General features: G+C 42.3%; 1 long non-coding RNA gene across 1 annotated transcript in view; it reads left to right on the top strand.

Moving 5' to 3' along the window:
* The first annotated feature begins 583 nt into the window (after positions 1-583).
* Positions 584-24,361, top strand: part of LOC308583653 — a 186,276-nt gene continuing 162,498 nt past the window's right edge. The window contains exon 1 of the long non-coding RNA XR_014006315.1: positions 584-758. This is a non-coding gene — a long non-coding RNA (uncharacterized lncRNA). The remainder of the gene's footprint in view (positions 759-24,361) is intronic.

Below are 24,361 nucleotides of genomic sequence, written 5' to 3' on the forward strand. Positions count from 1 at the left end.
CCGGGGCGATTTAAAAGCCCCTGGGAAGGCAGGCAGGGGGGACAAAGACTTTCGCCCCCTGCCCGCCTTCAGAAGGTGTCCCCGCCCCCCGCCCCACTTCGGAACAGCTTTCCGAAGTGGGGCGGATGGGACAGGTGTCCCCGCCCCCCCGCCCCACTTCGGAAAGCTGTTCCGAAGTGGGGCGGCGGCGGCAGGTGTCCCCGCCCCCCCGCCCCACTTTGGAACAGCGTTCCGAAGTGGGGCGGCTGGGGCAGGTGTTCCCCCGAGCGCTTCTAAAGGCGGGCGGCGGTGAGGGAATCCCTTGGACCCCCGCCGGACTTCAAAAGTGCTTCGGGAAGTCCTGCGGGGGGCCAAGGGATTCCCTCCCAGCCGCCCGCATTTAAAAGCACTCTGGGCAAAGCAGCGAAGTGCGCTGCTTTGCCCAGAGTGCTTTTAAAAGCGGGCGGCTGGGAAGGAATCCCTTGGCCCCCCGCCGGACTTAAAAAGAGCTTCGGGAAGTCCCGCGGGGGGCCAAGGGATTCCCTCCCAGCCGCCCGCATTTAAAAGCGCTCCGGGGAAAGCAGCGAAGTGCGCTGCTTTCCCCGAGCGCTTCTAAATGCGCTGCGCTTCCCCGCTGTCCCAGAGATTTCCCTATGGGCTTTCGTCTTGCGAAGCAAGCCCATAGGGAAATTCGTTTTGCGAAGCGCCTCCAAAACGGAAAACCCTTTCGTCTAGCGGGTTTTCCGTCTTGGGAGGCGTTCGTCTTGCGGGGCACCACTGTATACAGAATGCTGCAGCTAGAAAGAAAAGCCAGGAGTCTTGCTGAGCTTTTAGTTCAAAGGCATACATCCAAATTGAGGGGTCACTGGTGGGAGCAGGCAACAATTCTTGCTGGTTTCCCCTTCCCCCCTACAGTCCTTTTGCCTCCCCCCCAAAAAAAATCTACTGTGGAGGGTTGGAGCAGTCTCCGGGGCAGTATGTGAGGCAGCTCAGGGAGAAGGGGAGATGGAGAGCAACAACAAAATCCACCACTACACACACACACACACACACACCTGCTCCACTGGTTCCCAGCTCCTTCCATGAATGGAAAGCTAGTGAGGATCCAAGCCAAAGAATCTCTGGGATGTTTTTGCAACAAGAACAAACAAACAAACAAAAATCCAAGAAATTAGTGATGATTAGTCAGCTGTTCTAATTAAAACGACTCTGTTCTATTTTCATAGATTTGCAGTCATGGAAAATTCTTTCCTGTTGTTGCTGGAGTCATTTGTGTGCCATGAAAAAATAAATAGGAACTGTTTGCCTTGAACATTTTTGGATGATTTAGGACTAGGAGGCCCTTCTTTTACACTGATAGCACATGGGATATATTTGATACATCTTCCTAGAGCCCCACTGCTGGGCTCAAGTCATAATGCTGTTATTTTTACGCCTTTCCTGCCAGGTTAAATACTTCTGCAGACAGATCCAAATCTGCCTGTAGTGCAAATTGTAATATTGCCAAGTTCAGTCACCAGCATCTCCGCTCCAAAGATCTCAGGTGACAGAGCTGAGAAGGCCTCTGACGGAAATCTGAGAGAGATGATGTTGGTCAAAGTAGATAGACAATACTGAGAAAAATGAACCAATGGTCTGTCTCTGGATTAAGGCAGTTTAATATCCGCAAGAAGGAGGCATAAATGGTTGTGAACAGAGGTGTGATTTCCTCAGGCATTGTTGTGATTACAGTGGCACCTCGGGTTACAGACGCTTCAGGTTACAGACTCCGCTAACCCAGAAATATTACCTCAGGTTAAGAACCTTGCTTCAGAATGAGAACAAAAATTGCACAGTGGCAGCGGGAGGCCCCATTAGCTAAAGTGGTACCTCAGGTTCAGAACAGTTTCAGGTAAAGAACGGACCTACGGAACGAATTAAGTACTTAACCTGAGGTACCACTGTACTTGATATGTTAGTGATAGCATAGGAGACCAGTGAGACAGGTTCCCCAAAGGCCTTATTTTTGTTTATTTTGCAGACCATTGCAATCTTCTCTTGGGGTCCAGTTGGCTGGCAGCCACACAGAACAGAGCCTTTTCAGTGCTGGCCCTGTAGCTGTAGAATTCAGCTCCACAGGCTATCAGGTAGGTCTCATCCCTCAGTGTTTTTAAATGGGCCTTAAAGGCCTATCTTTTTACTATAGCTTTCAAGGGTTGGTAGAAACAGTGCTGTAGTTGTGTTGATATGGCATGCTGAGTGATAATTGGCTTTGCATAAGCTTTTTAGTAGCATGGTGATTTATGAAACTGCATGTTTTAATTATACTTTATTGTATAATGTTCCGTTACACTATTGATTATGTTGTAACATTATTTTGTAAACTGCTTTCTGCAGGTGTCTTTCTTGAAAAGTGGGTGATAAGCCTGTTTAATAAAATAAAGAATAAAGGAAGACATTCTGTGGACTCACAGTTGCCCTGTGCCCATTCTGTTCCTTTAATCTGCCTATTATTGTAGCCAATCTGACTTTATTTTATCTTCATTACTCTTGAAGAGGCTCATCAAGCTAATTAGAAAATCCACTGTGACAAATGGATCTAAGAGAAGCACAATAATGTATTTGTACAGACTTTTTTCCTCTCTTTATATATAAACACAAATTGCCCTACACACACACACACACACACACACACACACCCCAGCACACCAGTGTAATGGCTATTTATTACAATATGTCAGCCCATCCATGCAAAATGTGAACCTATCCTGCCTTGGATAAAATGTGTGTTCACCAATTTAACAAGTGTATGAAAAGTGCATTCTATGCAAACAGAGTATTATTGTTTTAAATTACACCCATGCCTATCTACATTTATGCTTTAATACACCAGTGCTCATTAATTTTAGCCACGCAATGTATCCTTGTTATAATGGAATTCAGTTATATGCTTTAAAACATTGTACTTTATTAGAACTGAGAAATGAGCAAGCATTTATATAATTTGTGTGACTGTGGCATTATTTCTGAGCTTGAAGTGGCAATTCTGCATGTTCTCAATAGCAGCAACCCAACTCTGGCATAGGGATGTGGGTGGCACTGTGGTCTAAACCACAGAGCCCAGGGCTTGCCGATCAGGTCAGCGGTTCGAATCCCCATGACGAGGTGACCTCCCCTTTGCTCGGTCCTTGCTCCTGCCAACCTAGCAGTTCGAAAGCACGTCAAAGTGCAAGTAGATAAATAGGTACAACCCCAGCAGGAAGGTAAACGGTGTTTCCGTGCTCTGCTCTGGTTCACCAGAAGCGGCTTAGTCATGCTGGCCATATGACCCAGAAGCTGTCTGCTGTCTGCGGACAAACGCCGGCTCCCTCAGCCAGTAAAGCGAGATGAGCACTGCAACCCCAGAGTCGTCCGCAACTGGACCTAACGGTCAGGGGTCCCTTTACCTTAACTTTGGCATGCCCTCTCCTCTTGGATGTGAGAACTACCAACATTGATGGATTTTCAATAGCAACTAAAAACACAGCTATTCCGCCAAGCATTTGCCTAAAGTGGTACCCCTCACTTGACAGAAGGAGTTATGTTGTTAGTATATTGTCCAGGTCTTAGTCCAACACTCCAAGTACAACACTACACAACACAGCATCCATGCTGCTGAGGTAAAGCATACTCTCCAACATTTCTTCAATGAAAACAGGGGCGTCATAAATAAATAAATAAATAATATTTACACTCCAACCATCTGACTGGGTTGCTCCAGCCACTCTGCACAGCTTCCAACATATATAAAAGCATAATAAAACAATACAGCGCTGCCTTCAGATGTCTTCTAAAGGTTGTATAGTTACTTATGTACTTGGCTTGGAGGTCGCATAAATCCATACCCTTCAACATTTCTCTGATGAAAATAGGGACATCCAGTCCTTTTTTTCTAAAATAAAAATAAAAATGTTTAGGGGTACTCTCATTTTGACTAAAGAAAATCACCATTTTATAGTTCAAATCAGGAAAAATAAATACAGTAAATGGACAAAAGCACAAAGAACATGCATTACCTCATATGACACAGCTGACAGCTCACAGTAATTTTCCTACTCATATTGAAATATTGCCCCTCAATGAGGCCAAACTTTCATCAGTAAAACGCCACACATCCACATTCCATGCTACTTCACAAATTAAACGCTCGCTTCTGTCTGAGACTCAGGTAACACCGGGAAAGGAAATGAGGCCGCCATCAGGGGTAGCAACGGAACTGGCGATTCACCGTGGTAGAGAAGAAACTAAATTTTAGTATCTTCTCCTGTTAGATTCACAAAATGTTTAGGGGTATGCGTAACCCTGCGTACCCCCAGAAAAAAGCACTGGGGACATCCTAAGGGAAAGCAGGATATTCCAGGATCAAATCATAAACTGGGATGATTTCTGTAAATCTAGGACTGACCCTGGAAAATAGGGACATATGGAAGGTCTGGGTAAGGTTAAAGGAGCCCTTCAAAAAGAGCAGATGAATATTGGTTGAAAGAATGGCAGTTTCTTCATCAGGTGACCCAAGAAGGCCTTCAACTGCTTCCAGTGTGAACATGAAATTATCCGCTGTCTGGAACAGTCTGCAGTTACAGAACACTCATGTGCCTTTGACTCCTGGCAGCAGAAATCTTTCCAGAGTATGGAGCCTTGATGACTTGGCTCCAATTCTTGCCTAAGGTAAAGAGCCCTGAAAATACAAAGGAATCATTTCACGTCTTATGATTGCGGGTGTGTGAGCCACTGGTTCTGGTGCGGATATGGGCCCATTTCTGTTTTTTTCTTTTTTCTTTTTCTCATTACAGGAATAGTTGTACAGGAAAATTAATGGGAAATGATGCCCAGGAATGCGGCTGGAAACCGAAGAGAAAATTGTTGATATAAAATACATATTCCGCACTTCATAAAACACACATAAAGGGGAAAGGGAAACCTAAATGTTTTGGAAGTGATGGGCGAGCCTCTTACAGTTTGGTTCAGATAAGCACTCAGAGGCTTGGAAGCAAATTTGCAGTGCTTGGAGCTGGTCGCTTAGCCTGAAAGCCCCATGGAAACAGACTTGCCAGCCAAAACTCTACTGCTGTTTTGTTTCCACTCCCAGATGAAATCTAAAGCTGTAACCCTTAACCTGCTTAACTCAGTTTAGCCCCCAATGAAACTGATACATCTGCTCTGGAATAGGAGCTTTAAGGGCTACAGCTTAAAAGAGGAACATGGGGGGGCAGGGCAGGTAATGTTAATAAAATCTTACAGTGGTGGCTTGATGTGTTTATGGAGATCCTATTTACCCCGATTCGTCATTTAGAGGGTTAGGGCCAAAATACGCTTGCTGGCAACAGATCCAAGTCTTTATTTGTGTGGCAGCTCAAATCATGTAATAAAAGCAGGTTTCACTTATGATTTAGAGCACAGGTGTGGGAGCACGGGGGATGCTGAACCCTCCATCCATCTCCCTACACATTTCCCCCTACAGCCCTCTCTGTCCTAGTGGTGGTGGTTTTCTACTCAAGTTGACTTGCAGTATGGGAGCCCAGCTGTGGATACTGGTCCATGAGGGCAAGTGGGGCAGCGCCCCACCAACTTCAGTCTGCCCTCAGCCATCCTCCACCTGCCTGGCTTGCTTACTTACGTGTCAAGGAGGAGGCACAGCCTGTCAGCTTCCTCCTCTTCAGTCTCAGACTTGATCTTGTAGGGAAGAAGGATGGGTAAAAAAAACCTTGAATGTGTTGGCTTTGACTGTCATTGGCTCTCGCTCCACCTACTGATAGGCCCCCTGCCTTCTGCTCTACCAGTCCAAATGAACACCAGCCACTACTATACAGACCACAGCTTAGCCCGAGAGAGGGCTGTACCAGGGAGGTACCAGGGAGATGTTACTTCAAGGAGAGACACCCCACCAGGTGGAATGGCTGTAGACAGCCAGTGTTAAGAGAGTGTTAAGAGAGGCTTTCAGACTCCAAGGAAAGATGTAATGGCCATCATCTTATTTGCCCTGTCATGAAAGGTAAGGGGAGGAAATAGCAGGCATACCACTGGTAAGTAAGATGAGTCAGCCAGATAGTTATTGTGGTGCATGTGTGGGCTCCTGTCACAGTCCCAACTGGAATTTTCTCCCCCATACCTGCTATTTGAAATGGGGGGAAAGAGCCCATTGGTGCAAATGGGACTTTTCTACCTCCACTGCTGGAGTACCAATTGCTGGGAATCACAAGTGAGGAGAGTGCTGTTGAGCTCATGTCCTGCTTGCAGGCTTCCTATAAGCATCTAATTGGCCACTGTGAGATGAAGATGCTGGACCTTCAGTCTGATTCATCGGGGCTCAGTGGAAAACCATTTCCAATGAGGATCACTGCAAGGACAAAGGATTAAATCCCCTCCTCACCCATGCCATGGCCCCAATCTCACACTTTCCCCTACCCTATTGGTACCAGCTGTTTCTTTTTAAAGCATTTTTGCCTGCCAGAGCTACCCACACGACATCTGAAAGTAGTTTATGAAATCTTCTTTCTTAGGAATCTCCAAGGAAAAGTTTGGGTATCATCATAACAGTGTCAAAGATGCTCTCCATGTGTAGGACATGGGCAAGGGATAAGACCAAAACACTTGAAGCCTTCCTTCCAGCTCTATTATTAATCAACAAATCCACTGAATGAAGATTGCCAAGGCTGTTTTTTTATTAAAAAAAAAAAACCACCCAAACTCCACAAGATGAGCAAAGCTAGCTAGCACATGTTGCACACTTAGTCATCATGATGAATTATAGACTTCATTGTGATTTACTCCATTGCTATTGTGGCGGTTACTCAGTGCTATTTTTCTAGAAAAAGAGGTGCCAGAGCTCTCCGTGAACTTCTCCCTTGTTCTCTTACAATGGCAATGGCGCCAACCTGAGGGGTGCTGGAACTGAGCTCCTGTGAGCTCCAGCTTAAAAAAAAAAGCCCTGGGGTTACTGTTGTTTAAGATTATTGGACAGTTGAAAATTTTTTTAAATGCAAACACTGATGCAAATGAGTTACATGATAACCAAAAGGAGCATGCAAAAGACATTCAGTGCCATTTAATTACATTCCTGTAATTCAGGGGTACCCAACATGGCGTCCTTCAGATTTTGCTGGACTCTAGTTCTTATCAGCCTCAGCAAGCATAGCTAGTGGTCAAGGATTATAGGAGTCAGGATTATAGTCCAGCACAGGTTCCCTGTCTCTGCTGTCTTATTAACAGTGAACTCTCAAAAAGTTCTCCACCGACGACAGCTTCAGATATGCACATATGGGTCTTTCTTCCCCCTCCAAGTACAGTGCTCTCCAGCATGCTCATGTGTGAAGGGGATGCCGCAGGCATTTTTAGCAACATGCATCTGTATAATTTGCAAGCAAAAGAATAGAAAAGAAGCACAGAGTGCAACTTAATGCTCAGACACTGCTGGGGCTCAGTGTGTATGTACCCAGGCCAGAAGCAGCCCATCAGTCCACAAGCCCTCACAGATATGGCGTAGATGTGTTCATTGTACAGCTCTCTGCTTCAGATGTGTTTCTTTTCTTTTAGACTTTAGAGGTGTGGTTGCCACCAGAACAAGGAACTGTACCAGTATCTTTATTGCTATTTAGAGTGGCTGGTAGAAAAATTATCTGGCTCAGTAATCAGCTGGCTGGCAGTACTGTGTGCATGTAAATCATATGCTCTGCATTGAGCTAAATCCCTTCTGTAATGTCTGCTGTGGGTTGTTCTCTTTTTAGTGCCAAAATGGTGAGTTGGGGTCCACTGAAATTATTAAAAGCTCTGACAGTTATCCAACTATTACTGACTGGCAGCACAGAGCCAGCGCAGATAAATTGTGAATTGTGTATTGCTTTGTAATGATTTGTTGGGTCTCTGGACCGTAATAAAGATTGATTGATTGATTGATAACAGAATAATAAAATTGTGGAGTTGGACAGGACCACAAGGGTCATGTAGTCCAACCTGCTGCAATGCAGGATTCTTTTGCCCAATACAGGCTTTTAAGCCCATGATCCTGAGATTAAGAGTCAGTCTCTACCAGTTGAGCTGTCCAAGGCAATGTTAGATGCCAACTCCCATCCTCCCTCACCTCTGGCCATGCAACATTCAACTTCTAGAAGGCACCACATTGGCTACTCCTGGACCAGCACATAGGTCATTTCCAAATTACAGTACAATCCTATGCATGTCTGCTCAGGCATAAATTCCACAGAGTTCAATGGGGCTTGTTCTCCAGTAAGAAGGTGCAAGAATGGTACCTCCATCTGCACCAAAAGAACTGGTGTGTCTTTCATACTGCATTTGGAAGCTTAGTCTATTGATTCCCACTGACAAACTTACCTTAATACTATGGTAGATGTAATGGATCTTGATAGCCACATTTTCAGTGCTAAGTGACTGCAGCTGGCACTTCTAGTTCGCAAACTTCAATGTGATGGAAAATGCCTGTTAAACTGAGAAAAAATGCCTCTTCAGTTCTGGAGGCATTTTTATAATTATTCTGCTAAGTAACCCCCCAAATTCCCTACAAATAAAGACTAGGTTTCCAGAATGCATTTGCTATGAAGTGTTTTCATCTGAGCATTATAAAAGCATGGCTCAGCTTGAACTTTTAATTATTCTACGCTGACTCTCAGACTTCAATGGTCATTTCATGATGGTAGCTCTGTTTAGACCCCTAAAAGTGCTGGGAAGTTTTTAAAATGGTATATTAAATCTTCATAGTTTTATTTGGCTTTTTTATTTTTTAAAAAAGTGGCCTAGTAAAAAATTTAACAACTTTTTCTTTACATTAACTCCATTTACTGGCCGGTCACAGTAAGAAGGCATTTCTACCCATTTATATTTGGACCACATGGGATGGATAATGGCACCAACATACCCAGGGCTAACTTCAGGGAGACAAAGCTATTTATAAGGGCTGCCTGTCTTGAAAGAATGTGTTCTTCAGAGAAAACATACACACACCCCACCAACACACACACTCAACACAGTGTAATCAAAAGCACATTACTTTGTCAAAATTTGAAAAGACCTTCTGACTCAAGGCATGCTTTTCATAATCACCCCCAATTCTACAGAACACCCTTTGACTCTGCTTGCATTAGGCTTGTTTTTATCCCAGGGACACTTTCTCATTTTGAATCTGATGTGATGTGATTTATCACTTAATAAACAGAAACTATCATCAAGTTAAACATTTTCTTTCCCTGTAACATGAGTTCCAACACATAAAGTTTTAGTTGACAGATCTGGAGTTTATATCAGTTCCAACTACCGGTTGTTCATCCATTCATACTTATATGCTCTATCAACTTGAGTCACAATTTGACAGGGACCCAAAGAAACTAGACGGGGGGGGGGGAGGGAGCAAGGAGAAGAGCTCTGAATCCAAGAATCCAAGATTTGATGAAGGACAAAATATCCTGTGTCCACAGAAACCTGCTCTTTGCACCCCCGTTTTCTTCATTTTTATCCAGCGGGAAGAAATTGTTCTTCAAGGGAGTGAGAGTGGAGGCAGGCAAGTTGACAAAAGACACCCATTTCCTTAAAATAAGGAGGTCATAATAACGCAGTAACACACCAACCACTTGCTCTCTTAAGAACAACAGAGGAAAAAGAAATTGTGTCGCGGAAAATTTTAATACCAATTTTCCATTGCATGCAGCACATTTCAGTATTTCAGAAATATAAACCACCTGTAGCAGGAGCCCTAAGGGATTAGCAGTAGTACAGGCAGGGCCATTAACGTCTTGGACCCCCTCCTGTTTGCAATACATCTCAGGCAATCTTTTTTTCCAATGAATGTTTCATGATCTCCTCCTGCAATAATTATCTGGAATTCATTTGTAATAAATGCCTGATGTTTCTCTATAGGGAGGCTATATGCGCTGAGCTTTCACAGCCGTTAGTTTGTGGAAGGAGCATTCCACCAAGAACTGTAAAGGAAGGAAAATAAAACTGAGTGTGTTTATTTTAGCTCAGGCAAGGAAATAAGACATGTTTATTATGCACGTCCATCAGGGCCTTTTCATGTCGTATTTTCCTTAGAAAAATTAACAAATGTTGTTGGACAGCCCCAAATTATCCTTGGATAAGTTATTCAGAAAGTTGTGCCAAAAAGGAAGATTAAAATTACCACTCACTTTCAAGGTTCATTTATACTGTGCATCGACAAAACTACTAACTTTGAGCTCAAGTTTTAAGCAGTTACTCACTGCTTATGAGTAACTGTATTTAAATGTAAAGGAACTGTATAGGCAGTGGTACAGTCTCAACAGGCAAATATATTCTTTTAAAATTCTATGTGCACTGCATGAAAATGTCATTCTACATCAGAGAGGTGCTCAAAGAACCTGCACATCATTTGCAGAAACTGACCATGCATATAACGCAAGTCCAATCCAAAAACCTATGCTGTTGGATAATGTTAGGATTCACCACTAGCTTCAATGCTCCATATAAGAACAGGTATATGTTGGCTTACCTGCTGCTGATGCCAATGGAACTCCATGTTCCCACTGGAATTGTTGTCCCTGTAAGGAGCGATTCAGAATGAGTATTTATTAAATGTTTTTGAAAAATCTGCTTGATATGATCTGGCCATGTCTTGAAGAACCAAAGCAAGGAATTGTCCAGGAAGGAATCTCACATGCAAATAATTCTCTTTAGGACTGCTGAATAGGTCTGGTGCCAGCAGTTGGCCAGGTCAGTCACTGAACAAGTGCCCCAGCAGCTCAGAAGGGATCCTTATAATGATAATATTTTAATTATACCCCACCCATCTGGCTGGGTTGCCCCAGCCACACTTATTTGTTCAACCCAGCTGTGTTGCCATACCAACCTTCTTGCCAGGCTCCTGGGTGGACATTATAGTGTTGAGGGGGCACTTTTGAACAGGAGCCAAGCAGTAGGGACCCCATGTTTCCTGGACTTCTATAACTTTTAGTTTTTGTCACATACACTGAGACATTCTAGCTGTATCAGTGGAGATGCTAAATATACTTTAAAAATAAATACAGTGGTACCTCGGGTTACATACGCTTCAGGTTACATACACTTCAGGTTACAGACTCCGCTAACCCAGAAATAGTACCTCGGATTAACAACTTTGCTTCAGGATGAGAACAGAAATCGTGCTCCGGCGGCGCGGTGGCAGCAGGAGGCCCCATTAGCTAAAGTGATGCTTCAGGTTAAGAACAGTTTCAGGTTAAGATCGGACCTCCGGAACGAATTAAGTCCTTAACCCAAGGTACCACTGTAAATAAATGAGAAACAGCAAAAATCGAAGAACAATTGTAGCAAGTAATCATTTCTGAATGGTTCAAATGATTTTAAAATATTTTAGGATAAGGTTTACAAGCTTCTTTAAAAACAGCAAGCACCCTATTCCATTTACATAAAGAACAGTCAATTAAATGTAAAATTATCCATTCTTGCCAATGTAATTTAAGCAAATTAAATTGCCTCTTTTTCAATCTATTCTCCTATAATCCCTGCATCCATAATACTAAAATATCTGGACCTGGCAGTAAGGGAACTTTTCTTAGGACATTAATCCTTTCTTATCTTCTGATGCATGTCATCTGGAAATTCCTGCTGCCAGAATAAGTCAATCAAGACAGCTTACTACACCAAACAGGGGTGTACTTCAAAGCCAAATGTAGAAGAACTAGAAAGATGAAAACTATTATGAACATTACTGATATTACGGTAGTCTTTGATAGTTATATAACTAGCGGTACCCCTGCCAAGGAAGTTGCAATAGTGATGTGAATTACTGACATTTGTACTATAACCATATCTCTGAAGCATTTCAGTGTCAATTTCAGCTTCGTAAAAATGGGATACAGGCCAGCTTTGAAACCACCTGCAAAATGACAGCAAAAAAACCAACAGCCCTCTATGTCTTCAACAGCATATAGACTTTACCAGATTAAATTAAAAAGTGCTAACATATAGTTGATGAATAAGACAATGCGTTGCACTTGGCCTCTGAGAGGCTCAGTTTTGTAAGATGAGGCAAAGCTTTAATCAGGTGAACCAGGGTATTTGTAGGAATCCGCTTGCAGCCTGGAGATCCAAAATATTACAATGCAGTGATGATCCGGGCAATGAAATTGTTGACCAGTTGTGAGCAGGTGCTCAACCTCAGCATCTTTAGCTGCGGCACAAGTGGGATAGAGCTAGTCAGGTGCCATCTTTTCCCCAGTAACTGGAGAAGGAGCTTGCTGAAGGGCCCCTTAATGGAGGAAAAAATGGTGCTTGAACCATGTACTCAGCCACATTCTCCAGGCACAGCCTGTGAGTGGACTGTTCTCCTCTTGGGCATGGAATTCCTTGGTGTGCTGCTGTAGTACAACTTAGAGAAGCAAGTGGAATGTTCACAAAACGTACATGACAGGCAAGCACCAAAGCACTTGAACTTTTCATGGATCTTTCATTCCAGTTTGTTTGGGAGGTGGGGGTTAGATGATGTTACATCAAGCAAATGTTATTCCCACACTGTCGGGAGTGCATGCAGGAGCCAGGCCCTGTGACCAGTAGGGCTTTGCAGGACTGGGGCCTTCCTAAGTTTGTTCTGGAGAGGCAAGGCGCAGCCACACAGGTGAGGCCTCTTGGTAACTCACTGCACCTGGTGGCAAGAGCCGGGAAGGGATATAAGGTCAGCATTTCCCTTCAGCTCTTTGCCACAGCAACTTGTTTCCTGCCTTCAGCTTCTGGCTTCTTGATCCTCAGACCTCGGCTTTATGACTCCTTGCTTCTCGACCCTCAGACCCTAGACTTCGTTACTCCTTGCTTCTCAACCCTCAGACCCTAGACTTCGTGACTCCTTGCTTCTCGACCCTCAGACCCTAGACTTCGTTACTCCTTGCTTCTCAACCCTCAGACCCTTGACTTCGTGACTCTTTGATTCCTGACCCTTGGACCCCTGGCTTCTGGACTCTCATTCCTGCTCCCACCCCGCCATCTTGCCCCCAGTCCTGACGTCCTCAGCCGGGACTTCGAGCACCCATAGACCAGACCGTGACACACACTTTCAAGTGTATTTACCCATCACTTCCTATATACTGCAAAAAGTCTGGTCTTTGGGTGAAGCAGGCTTGTTGTGCAAACCCTATAAATCAACTATAATGGCAAACTATTGCGCAACCGAATCTTACCCAAAAATAGAGTCTGGAAGCGCCCTGAAATTGACCACGGAAATGCGTGGGCCTTCCTCATTAGAGTGACTAGTTTCTTGAGTCTGCATTGCAGGGAACACACAGAGTGCCAAGAAAATATCTAGGGATCCAGCTAGTTTCAGAAGTTGCTTTGAGGAACAGTGCAGAATATGACCGTAGTTAAGAACAAAAAAATGCCAGTCATTTTTTCAGGGTTACTTGTTAGCAGATGCTTTGCTTCAAGGCAGCTGCCGCCCTGCTTGAAAGAAACTTGAACCATGGTAGCATTTTTGTGGGGAAGGTTAAAATATCTGAAAACCAATTCAGCCTGAATTTTAGAAGAGAGAAAGAGTGCTTGTCAAATATGATATAATGCTTCTGCAGTTGTCCAAGAGCAGCCTTTGCACTGCTTTCCCTCAGTGTGTCGAAAAATGCAAACAGACATGCTAAAGCCATGTTTCCATGCCAATCACATTCCCTAAAGAGGACTCTGAGTAAGTGCTAGACAGGTCTGTGTGTTCCAGGAGTGGCAGGAGGCTGCTGAGTCATCCTATGCTGAGTCATCCTATGGCTGGAGAGATGTAAGGAACCAACAGGAAAGTAATTCTCGCTTAATATTAGAGTTGTCTTGCAGCTATGTGATTCCTAGATTTCCTTTTTGCAAAAATTGTGTGTGGAGAAGTGCATTTCCAATTGGTTTCACTTTATTATGTTCACTCTAACTGCACAGTTGTTGTCTAAGGATGTGTCTTCATGGTGCTCTATTCTGACCTCTGTTAGGACTGAATGCTTGATCCCTCCAGTTCATGTGTTTGGGAGACTTTTACTTGTGCTTTGTCTCCTCATCTGCAAGGGTTGGGAGAGAGAAAGCGGGCACTTGCCATTTATAAACACGTTAATTTAAGCTTCATAATTTATCAAATTATTCAATCAGTTAAAGAGGTGAAGACATTTTTTAAAACAAACAAACAAGCACAATGTCCAAAAGGCTATTCTAATATGTTTACAAAATGGTTCCAGCTTTCAAAAGGTTAGCATTTAGGATTTTCCAGTTCTTGGTCCAGTTACTGAAATATAATGAAGTAATGTTGAATATCTTCCTGATTTTGGCAGAGAACAAACTGACCAGTCCTTCCATATGGCAGATGTAGTGGGGGGTTTCAATGAACGAGAAAGACTAAACTGAAACACACTTACTAGAGGATACGACCGACAAAACACAGTGTTTTTTCACATCCTTATAAAATCAGGAGATTTGTGCTAGCTTGCAAATTAGTTGTTCAGATTTTTCTGTGTGATTCCTTCCTATTCCACCGCTTGCTCCTCTCACCAGTGGGTGGAGCCTAACAGAAAATATCCCAGGTAGGAGTTTTTCATCTCTCCCCTCAATCATTCTTCTCCATGCTTCCTCCCGCTAATTTACAGGATTAAATTGCAATTGTGTTCTTTAATCATTAGTTGTTACCCAACATTTCTGTTCTGTTAGTGCAAGAAATTTCTGCTTGAAGAAGAGAGCGTCTCTTCTTCTCTGCTGTTCCCTACACACCCTCAGTCAGCTCCAGGGGGTTGAGGGAGGAGAGGTCCCACTGCATGAACAGAATTCCCCTTTGGGAACATTGGCTACATTCCTTTTTTAAAAAAAATATGTACAATTCTGATTTAACAAAATCGTGCAAGATCTGAAACAATAAAGGCAAATTTGGGTTGCTAACTGATCTTCATGCTAAAGAACTTCTTTGCCAGCAGTGATATATAATGGGTTAGCAGCTTTTCGGTGGTAAAGGGAAAACCAGATTAAGGTAATGGCTTGCATTTTGATGATGTCTTGGGGATGCTGTGGGAAGCTTCTGAGGATGCGCAGCAGCACTGTAAACTGCCCTGTGGAACTGCCTAAAATGTATAAGCAGGGAAAGCCCCTTGGTGCCCTTCTAGAAGCCACTGATCTCTCAGCAGCCCATCTCCCTCTCGGGATGGATTCATCTGTCAATTTCAGTTTCTTACTTTTCCATTCTTAAAATTCAGTTCTCCACTTTGCACAACTTTAACAACAACAAAAAATCTTCATGGAAATCCATCAGCATTTAGGTGTGAATTTCTCCTAAAATACACAATTTGATTTGCAGTTTTGGATAATATACATATTTCTGAAAGCAATTTCTTTCCCATAATGTATCTTCATATGTTATCTTCACTAATGTGTCATTTTTATGCACAATTTTCCCTTAATATATCTGCTTTTGTACACAGCTTAGTTGGAGAACTGCATCACAAAATTTGGAAGAGTGAATTTCATTCAGGGCTTCAGTTCCCATATTGGTTCTAGAAGCACGGATTACATAGTTTCTCATTAAAATGGGAAATAAATCTGAATTTCTCCCACCCTGCCCAATCTGGAGATATAATATTGGCTTTCATTACAAGACTACTTATATATGAAGTTCTTTGAATACTTGGAAGGTGCTATATAAATGCTAAGTGTTATTGTTACTAAATGGTTATTTGGAATATTAACCAAATGAAGCTTGAGCCAAAACAACTGCATCAGTGGCTTAAATTTCTCCATTGCAGAATATAAATGATACATAAGCACTGACTATACAATGGAGTTGGCAGCTAGACATTTTAAAATGTTAGACTAATTGATACCATCAGCACTTAACCGCACAAATATGCCACGGAGTTTACAGAAGTAAACGGGTCAGAGAAGATAAGGTACATAACATACGGTAATGGTTTAGCAGAGTGGTAAAAGAAAAATGCATTGCGTAAAGGAAGCTGGTTTCGCGCTACTGGTGGTAGATGGTTGCAGTAAGACACGATATCAGTCTTTAAATGAGAACAGAAGATTTCTGTTCTTCCAAAGGCCATTAAATTTTTCTGCTCTGTGGTCATAGTTTACAATATAGCCTACTTAGCCCTTATTACCGGTACATTAATTCTCTCAAATGCTATGCGGAATAGTGTTCGCTGCTGATTTCTAGCAAAACGCATGGTTAAAGCTACTATCCTATTGACATATAATTGTCATCATCAAAGAGCAATGGCAGAAAATGAGAAGAGAGAAGGAATAGGAGTATGTGCAAGAGATTTTTGAACTATCCAAAAGGGGAGAGGAGAGAACAAGAGGGGTCACCAGAATAAATGAACATCTTTTCTGCCCCAGTAATTGTGGGGCCACTCTCTGGAAACTTTTGACCAGCAAGCAGGGATGAAATTTGATTCAGTTTGCATTTACAGATGAACCTACCTAATCCACACTTCCAGAAACAATATGCAAACCAAGGCACAGCCATTTTTAAAATTTTACACTTCTTCAGTTTTGTAGTGAAGTTCTCCATCGAGAAGACCAAGAATAACAGGCAAAATAGTGTTTTTCTAAAGGTCCATGGTGGACTAATAATAATAAATATTCATCATTTGCCAGAATAATAGAACGGTGCATGACCTTTTGTTTCGTGTTTATATTCTCACATTAAAAAGCCAATTATTTATCCCTAATGTGAAGCCTATTTTCCTTTTGATTAAAACAGGCTTCACAGCACAATTCTCTGCATGTTCACTCAGAAATAAGGCTGCCATCCTTACTATGTGTATTCAGAATTTAATGGGCCTTACTTCCAGGGAAGGAAGTAGGGATAAGTCGATAACCTTAATTAATATGTTTGACAAAGGGTCATGGATTCAATTTTCAAAGACAATTATAAAAATTATTGAGTCCTACCCATATTGCATTTTAAACCAAGTTACTATTTAAAAATGAATTAAAACACAATCGATATAAAAACAAACAAACCACTAATTAAATTTTAAAATCTGATTTAATGGAAACCTTTTAATTAATAATAAGTAAGTCCCTTTTTATCCACCCTGACCTCAAGACAAGAACATGGCATAGCCTGGCTTGAGAGCAGTACATGTGAAAAGGATCTAGAAGTCTTGGTTGACCACAAACTTGACATGAGCCAACAGTGTGACGCGGCAGCTAAAAAAGCCAATGCAATTCTGGGCTGCATCAATAGGAGTATAGCATCTAGATCAAGGGAAGTAATAGTGCCACTGTATTCTGCTCTGGTCAGACCTTAACTGGAGTACTGTGTCCAGTTCTGGGCACCACAGTTCAAGAAGGACACTGACAAACTGGACTGTGTCCAGAGGAGGGCAACCAAAATGGTCAAAGGCCTGGAAACGATGCCTTATGAGGAACGGCTAAGGGAGCTGGGCATGTTTAGCCTGGAGAAGAGGAGGTTAAGGGGTGATATGATAGCCATGTTCAAATATATAAAGGATGTCATATAGAGGAGAGAGAAAGGTTGTTTTCTGCTGCTCCAGAGAAGCAGACACGGAGCAATGGATCCAAACTACAAGAAAGAAGATTCCACCTAAACATTAGGAAGAACTTCCTGACAGTAAGAGCTGTTCGACAGTGGAATTTGCTGCCAAGGAGTGTGGTGGAGTCTCCTACTTTGGAGGTCTTTAAGCAGAGGCTTGACAACCATATGTCAGGAGTGCTCTGATGGTGTTTCCTGCTTGGCAGGGGGTTGGACTCGATGGCCCTTGTGGTCTCTTCCAACTCTATGATTCTATGAAGTTTGTTGTTTTTCCATATTACATACCATGACTAATATTTCTGTAGGAACTTGGTACTCATTAAAATCAAGAGTTATTATTTCTGGCATCTGTCAAATCTCTTAAAATATTTAAATATTTTTTTAACAAATATTTGTCTGTAGTGATCTTAAGGCCCACTCACAATTGTCCTCAGTATTCTTGGACCCTGCATGCAAAAACCTAACCTTCGTATGTTTGTTCAATGAAATCCTACTCAGGGAAGGCATTTTTCCTCAATTCAGGGAAGTCAGCAACTCAGCTGGCAGAAAAGACCAAGCAAAATACATGTCACTCCAAGATGCACAGAAAGAGCTCAAGAATACCACTAAGTTCACTTCGCATTACAGTCATCATATTCTGTCACATCCACCTCTGTTGATTTAATTTAAGGAAACGTTGAAAGGGGCACTCCAGGGCTTGGAAGAAAAGCAACACTAAAGCATAGGTCTTGTGAATTCAGCTGAGGGGCCAGAGGATGGTACAGACTTCCCTCTCCCTGGCTGTATAGTCACATGCAGCCCCTTCCCCTGGTATAGTCACAGAAAGCACCACCAACATTGCTGGTGGTTGGAGACATAGCAGCTCCTGAAGGAGCATCTCCACGACCATCATTCGGCCCAGACACTGAGGTCCAGCACAGAGGGCCTTCTGGCGGTTCCCTTACTGCAAGAAGCAAAGTTACAGGGAACCAGGCAGAGGGCCTTCTCCATAGTGGCTCCCACCCTGTGGAACACCCTCCCATCAGATATCAAGGAAATAAACAACTATCTGATGTTTAGAAGATATCTGAAGGCAACCCTGTTTAGGGAAGTTTTTTAATGACTGATGTTTTAATGTATTTTTATTCTCCTGTTGGAAGCTGCCCAGAGTGGCTGGGGAAACCCAGCCAGATGGGTGGCGTATAAGTAATAAATTGTTGTTGTTGTTATAGTATACAGATTGGCAGTCACTTTGGACCCACCAGAGCAAACAAACAAACAAACATTACCTGGATGTGCACCTGGATCAAGATGAAGAGTATGTTAGCCTTTGAGTTAGTATATTTTATCTCCAATCAAAATCAATGGGAGGAGGAAACCAAGGAGCTGTTTTCCTCAACTTCTGCCCTGGCTGGGACAAGCCTGGCAGGGCTTAGGAAGTCATGGTTCCTTCCACTGTCATCCAACATAGGATTGCTTGACCTGACTTGCTTTATACCAGGTTAAACTACTTGTTCAGCCAGCCCAGTACCAGTTACAATAATAGCTAGCGGCTCTGCAATATCTCCAGTGGAAGTCTTTCTCTCCCAAGCCCTGCGACCCGATTCTTTTAACTCGAGATGCCAGCGTGTGTTTTTGTGCATGTTTAGGATTGCAGTCTAAAACAATTAATTTATGTAGCAATTAAGGGGTTTCCAGCTGTAATGATTTAAGAGAATATGAAAAAAGGGTTATAAATGGGTTAAAATTTAATGGTAAAAGCTGATTGATAATGGGCTAAAATGAAAAAAATTTAAGGTTAGACCGTTAAGATAAATTATAGAAAGAATTTGCTGAAATAGTTAATTGAATTAGAATACAAAAAAGGGAGGTGTGAGGAGGTCGATGAAACAAGTAAATGAAAGGTAAAGATATGGAATACTGGATGTGTGTTTTAGTGTTTTTGTTTCTTTTTGCTGTATTGTTGTATTGTTTTTTTAATGTTTTTCTTTTTATGTATTGTAATGTATGTTCTGTTAAACTTTTTATTGTTTTTCTTTTTTCTTTCTTTTGTAATCTTTAAACTTCTAATAAATATCATTTTTTAAAAAAACAATTAATTTAACCTAGCACAAACAGTTATACAGCAAAATAAAGCAAAACGGCATGTAGCAGAATAAAAACCAATGGCACAGCAGCAAAGCATGAATAGCAGGAGAAAGGCTCAATCTTTTTTTAAAAAAATGCATAGCATTCTGGTTGTTTCATCAGGATGAAAGAAAACTGGATAGTTATGGAGGCTTTGAAATGCCATTTCCAAATATACTAACAGAGCATTTTGGAAACAAATAGACACTCATAGAGAAGGCAGCAAATCCAGTAATCCTGAATAAAATTACCCAAAGATTCTTCCCCTTGCAACCAACTATTCCCCCCCCCCCTTTCTCCATCTCGCCCTCTCTCCGTGGATGTTTCCAGATTGCCACTATTTTGTAAGTGAGATTCCAGAAAATTCAGGTTGTGCACTTAAAGTGGATTTGGGGTCTTGCACAACAAACTCACTTCCGAAAATGAGATTGGACATTTTGTGATAAGGAAAGTGACAGAAAGATCTACTGGAAAGTGTGGGAAACAATTGATTGATGCAACATGGTATATTCTCCCTGCAAACAACTCAGAATGAATTCTCAGTGACTATTGGATGTCATATAACTTCATGCAAACTAATCAGAATGAATGACTAATTAAACAGGTCATCCGGAAGAGACCTTTCTCTCAGCTGTCTAACCTTCTAACTTCTCTGCAAAACAATCTCCAAACTATTTCCATTTGTTTTCTGTCCTTCATACCACATTTCAGAAGACAAGAACTGAGAAAGTTTCCAAGGAGTGCCTGGAAAAATAGCTCCAGCATTCTGAATATGTTCCCTCGGTTGGGGAGGCGGGTGGTCACCTTATGTTTTAAATGCCCTTAGGTCTACCACACCTTTCCAGCACTACTTTTATATGTTGCTCAGATGAAAAAAATTCATCCCTTGCCCCCACATTTACTCCTTTGCCGAACATCTAGAAAGAAGCCTGAAGCCTGGATCTTGCTAAGATGCATTACCCCCAACATGTGAGTGGCAGAGCTCCCTGGAGAAAAGGATAAGTAAGCTTGCATTATTTGATCTCCCAAACGTTAAGCTTAGCAACTGCTTTGTCGCAGATAAAGTTATTCCGCCTGCATTCTCTTGATGAATAATTCAGGAGGGACTGGGAGTACCAGAACTATAGTCCTTGCCAATTATGGATGCTAAGTTACATAAGACAAAAAGCATGGTCTCTTTGCTGTAAACAACTATTCTTTTCGTAAGCTTTCCCGAATGCTTCCTTCTTCCTCCCCATCCCCTTCGCCCCTGTAAAATGGGCCTGTAAAAATAAATCAGTCTCCTTCAAAGCCCTTGAGTAGGCTGGCTTGGAACACTGTGGCAAGTTATTCAAGGACAGAATGGTGACATCCCATCCAGGGGGAAACAGTTGGGCACTATTTCCAAAAGGTTCTTCCCTTTTTTACAAGGCTGGGTTTGCCAGCAGCTGCACAGCAGTGACCCCTTATGGAAAAGTTGCTTGTGTTGTTAGGTTTCGCTCCCTCTTTTCTCTCTCACACACTCACTTTCTTTGATAATTTACTGTTCACTTTGCTGTGTTACATAGTTTATAAGAAGTCCCCCCACCCCGCAACATGCACATCCCAATCTGCAGGTTGCAGTAAGAAATCCTGTTTTATCTTGTCATAAAATAAATACTTGGTGGTAGTCAGCAGCAGAGCTACACAGAAGGACTTGACAATAGAGCACTGCAGAATTGCAGTCCTGCTGCCTGGAGGAACAGGGTTCCACTCTTGCAAGCCTGTCTCTCAGGAATGTCAAGAATGAATTCATAATCTACAGGCCTGAGAAACCATCAGAACCATAAGGCAGGCCTGCATAATTGTTCTCCATCAAACCAATCACCGTCCATCTGCCGTAAATGGTGTGCCATCCACCCCACTGACCAAAGGCTCAAATAAACCTTGAGAACTACTGAGCAATATACATCAGGTGAGTTGCGTGGCAGATCAGAAATTTTCCCAAGCAGCTATGCATGCAGTTAAGAAGGGTGTTTGGGGTAGAGGTGCGGCTAGTCAGATGAGTATACAGTGGTACCTCAGGTTAAGAACTTAATTCGTTCCGGAGGTCCGTTCTTAACCTGAAACTGTTCTTAACCTGAAGCACCACTTTAGCTAATGGGGTCTCCTGCTGCTGCCACGCCGCCGGAACACTATTTCTGTTCTCATCCTGAAGCAAATTTCTTAACCCGAGGTAATATTTCTAGGTTAGCGGAGCCTGTAACCTGAAGCGTATGTAACCCAAGGTACCACTGTACCTGGTAATCAAGCCTTACTGGAAATTGCAGTCAAAAACCAGAGAACTTGTGGTCTTCCAGATGGTGTTCAACTCCAATAGGCCCCAGCAAGCATGGACATTGGTCAGAGGTGATGTGATGTGTTGTCTAGCAACATCTGCTGGGGTATAGGCTCTCCATCCCTTCTATACAGCGTAGTCTGTTCTCCCACCACTACTCTGTGGAAGCTGGCTATTGTTATTCAGCGGTGATGGAAATACATTCAGTTCAGGCTCGGTGGTGTTCCAGAGCTGAACTCCAATATGTCTTGTTACAATTTAAGACCTGACTGGAGGGGTTACTGTGATGACTGCTCAGATATGCTCCAAAAATTCAAGGCCACATTTAGACACTCTAGTGCATTAGAGTGGTTTCACCTGTGCACTTTCTCTGCCCACAGTGACTTTCCGGTAGCTTGTTTTTCTAGGCATGGTCCTCTAGTACTCAAGGCTTATATCTCCATATGTCAGCTTCTGTGGGTGAACATCACTCTCCTTCACAAAGGATGGGAAGAAATGCACCTGGACACATTGAAGACATCATTCTGTGAGGAATAAGAAACACTTCACAAATTGCTTTTTGAACAAATTTAAACCAACCAATATGTTTTTCATTTTATTTCTGACATGATCATCAGATATAATCATCCCTAAAGGACCTTTTTTGTTTTGTTTTTTATGGACTGTAAAATGATCATGCATTCTCATGGGGCATACGCAAGCTATCCACAATGGGATTGATTCCCCCCCCCCCAGTTTCCACACTCCTTTTTCATTTTCAACCTGACTCTTGCTTTCTGCAAAGATGGGGATTATAAATAGTGTCCAATCACTTTTAAAGTTTCAAGGGTGGAGCTTCTCTGTGCCATAACTCTAGCCTTCAAAATCCTCTTTTTGGAAGAGAAACCATGACATGGCCTGCTTTTGATTTTTGTGGTTTTTGAGGAGTTGTCATTATTTATATATTAATTTCTAGATTTGGCACTGCATCTGTGAATAAATTTGATTTCCAAGAGTATGGAAGCCAAACATTGTAATTTATTCTGACCGATAAAGTCTAATGAAAAGAAACAAATTGATGTCTGAAACATCCTGTAGTGACAAGTCTCATTTTGAATACAGCTGTTCCATTTTCTGCTGTAGTGACATTGCCAGCGCCTTCCAGATTTATTTACTACATTCTTTTGTCCTGAGTGCTTTACCACCAAGTGCATGAGAAGAACAAAAACAACAACATGGCACTTGATGTGATGCTCTAAACAACATGTTCCTGCCTCTTACTTCTGCAAGGTTTCTGAAGAAGGATCAAATGGCATCTTGAAGCCGAGTGTGGTATATACTGGCTTGGAACATGAGTTGAGAAGAATCTGATTCAAATCTCTGCTCAGTCGTGCTCTCAGAAGACGGTCCTAGACAAGTTACTATCGCTTGATTTTAGCCAAAAGGCTGAGAAGCAATGACAAGCTACTATCTCTGTGGCATGGGTATCATAATACCAACGTTTCTCTCTCAGTGTTGTTTTGAAGGTAACGTTAAATGAAATGGTTTGGGGGATGCACTACATGAGAACACCTGCTGTTTCTCGTCTTGTAAATCAGGGATGGAAAATCTTTGGCCTTATTTCATGATATACGAGCATGTTGCCTTGCCCAGTTCATGATGCCATGCCCGCAGGTCTGAACTTTTTTCTGAACCAAACTTGCAAGAATTCAACAAAAGGCACTAAATGTTGGGACCCTATGAGGACAAATGTAAGTTCCAAAGGCCAAGGAGTATCAGCGTCCAACTGCCTTGATCCTATCTGTTGCCATTCTCCATTGGGCCATGGTGGGAGCTCCTCCAACTGTGCTGCAGCTGGGAGGAGGAAAAGCCCCACCCACCATGGCCATGCCGCAATCTCAGCTCCCCTATGATTACAGAGGTAACACCCATTTTGTCCTAATGTACTTACTAGTCCAACTGATTTACCTGGCTGCATTATTCCCTCACATTGCTTCCCAAAAATTTTTTTATAGATCTGAAGTCATGAGCCAAAGTGTAATCACTGATTAGAGATGACAAATACATGGTTTAGGACCTGTTCTGACAGTCTTCCACAAATTTTGTTTTATTTTTATTTTTTATTTGCTGGAGAATAAATGCAGAAAGGGGAGACAACTACATTTCTTGTCAACACAGAGGACAAATAACAAAAGTAAATCCCTACTTCTACAGCTGAATCTGACAGTTTTGGATTCTCTATTTCTTGTTTTTCCAATTCCCTACGTTTCCACATCAGTTTGAAAATTTTCTAAAATACGTCCTCCTGAAAATTCATCAGAATTCTGGCACAAATTTCTCTTCTTATACACATTTTTATATACACTTTTGCTTAATATACACATTTTGGCAAAGCAATTTCCCCATACAACTTGCATTTTTGGTGTGCTTTTTCACTAACACATTCATTTCTATGCACAGTTTACCCTGCATTTTTGTAGACATCTCCTGGCTAGAGAACTGTG

The sequence above is a fragment of the Podarcis bocagei genome (genome assembly GCF_964188305.1).
Source record: "Podarcis bocagei genome assembly, chromosome: 3".
Taxonomy (NCBI): domain Eukaryota; kingdom Metazoa; phylum Chordata; class Lepidosauria; order Squamata; family Lacertidae; genus Podarcis; species Podarcis bocagei.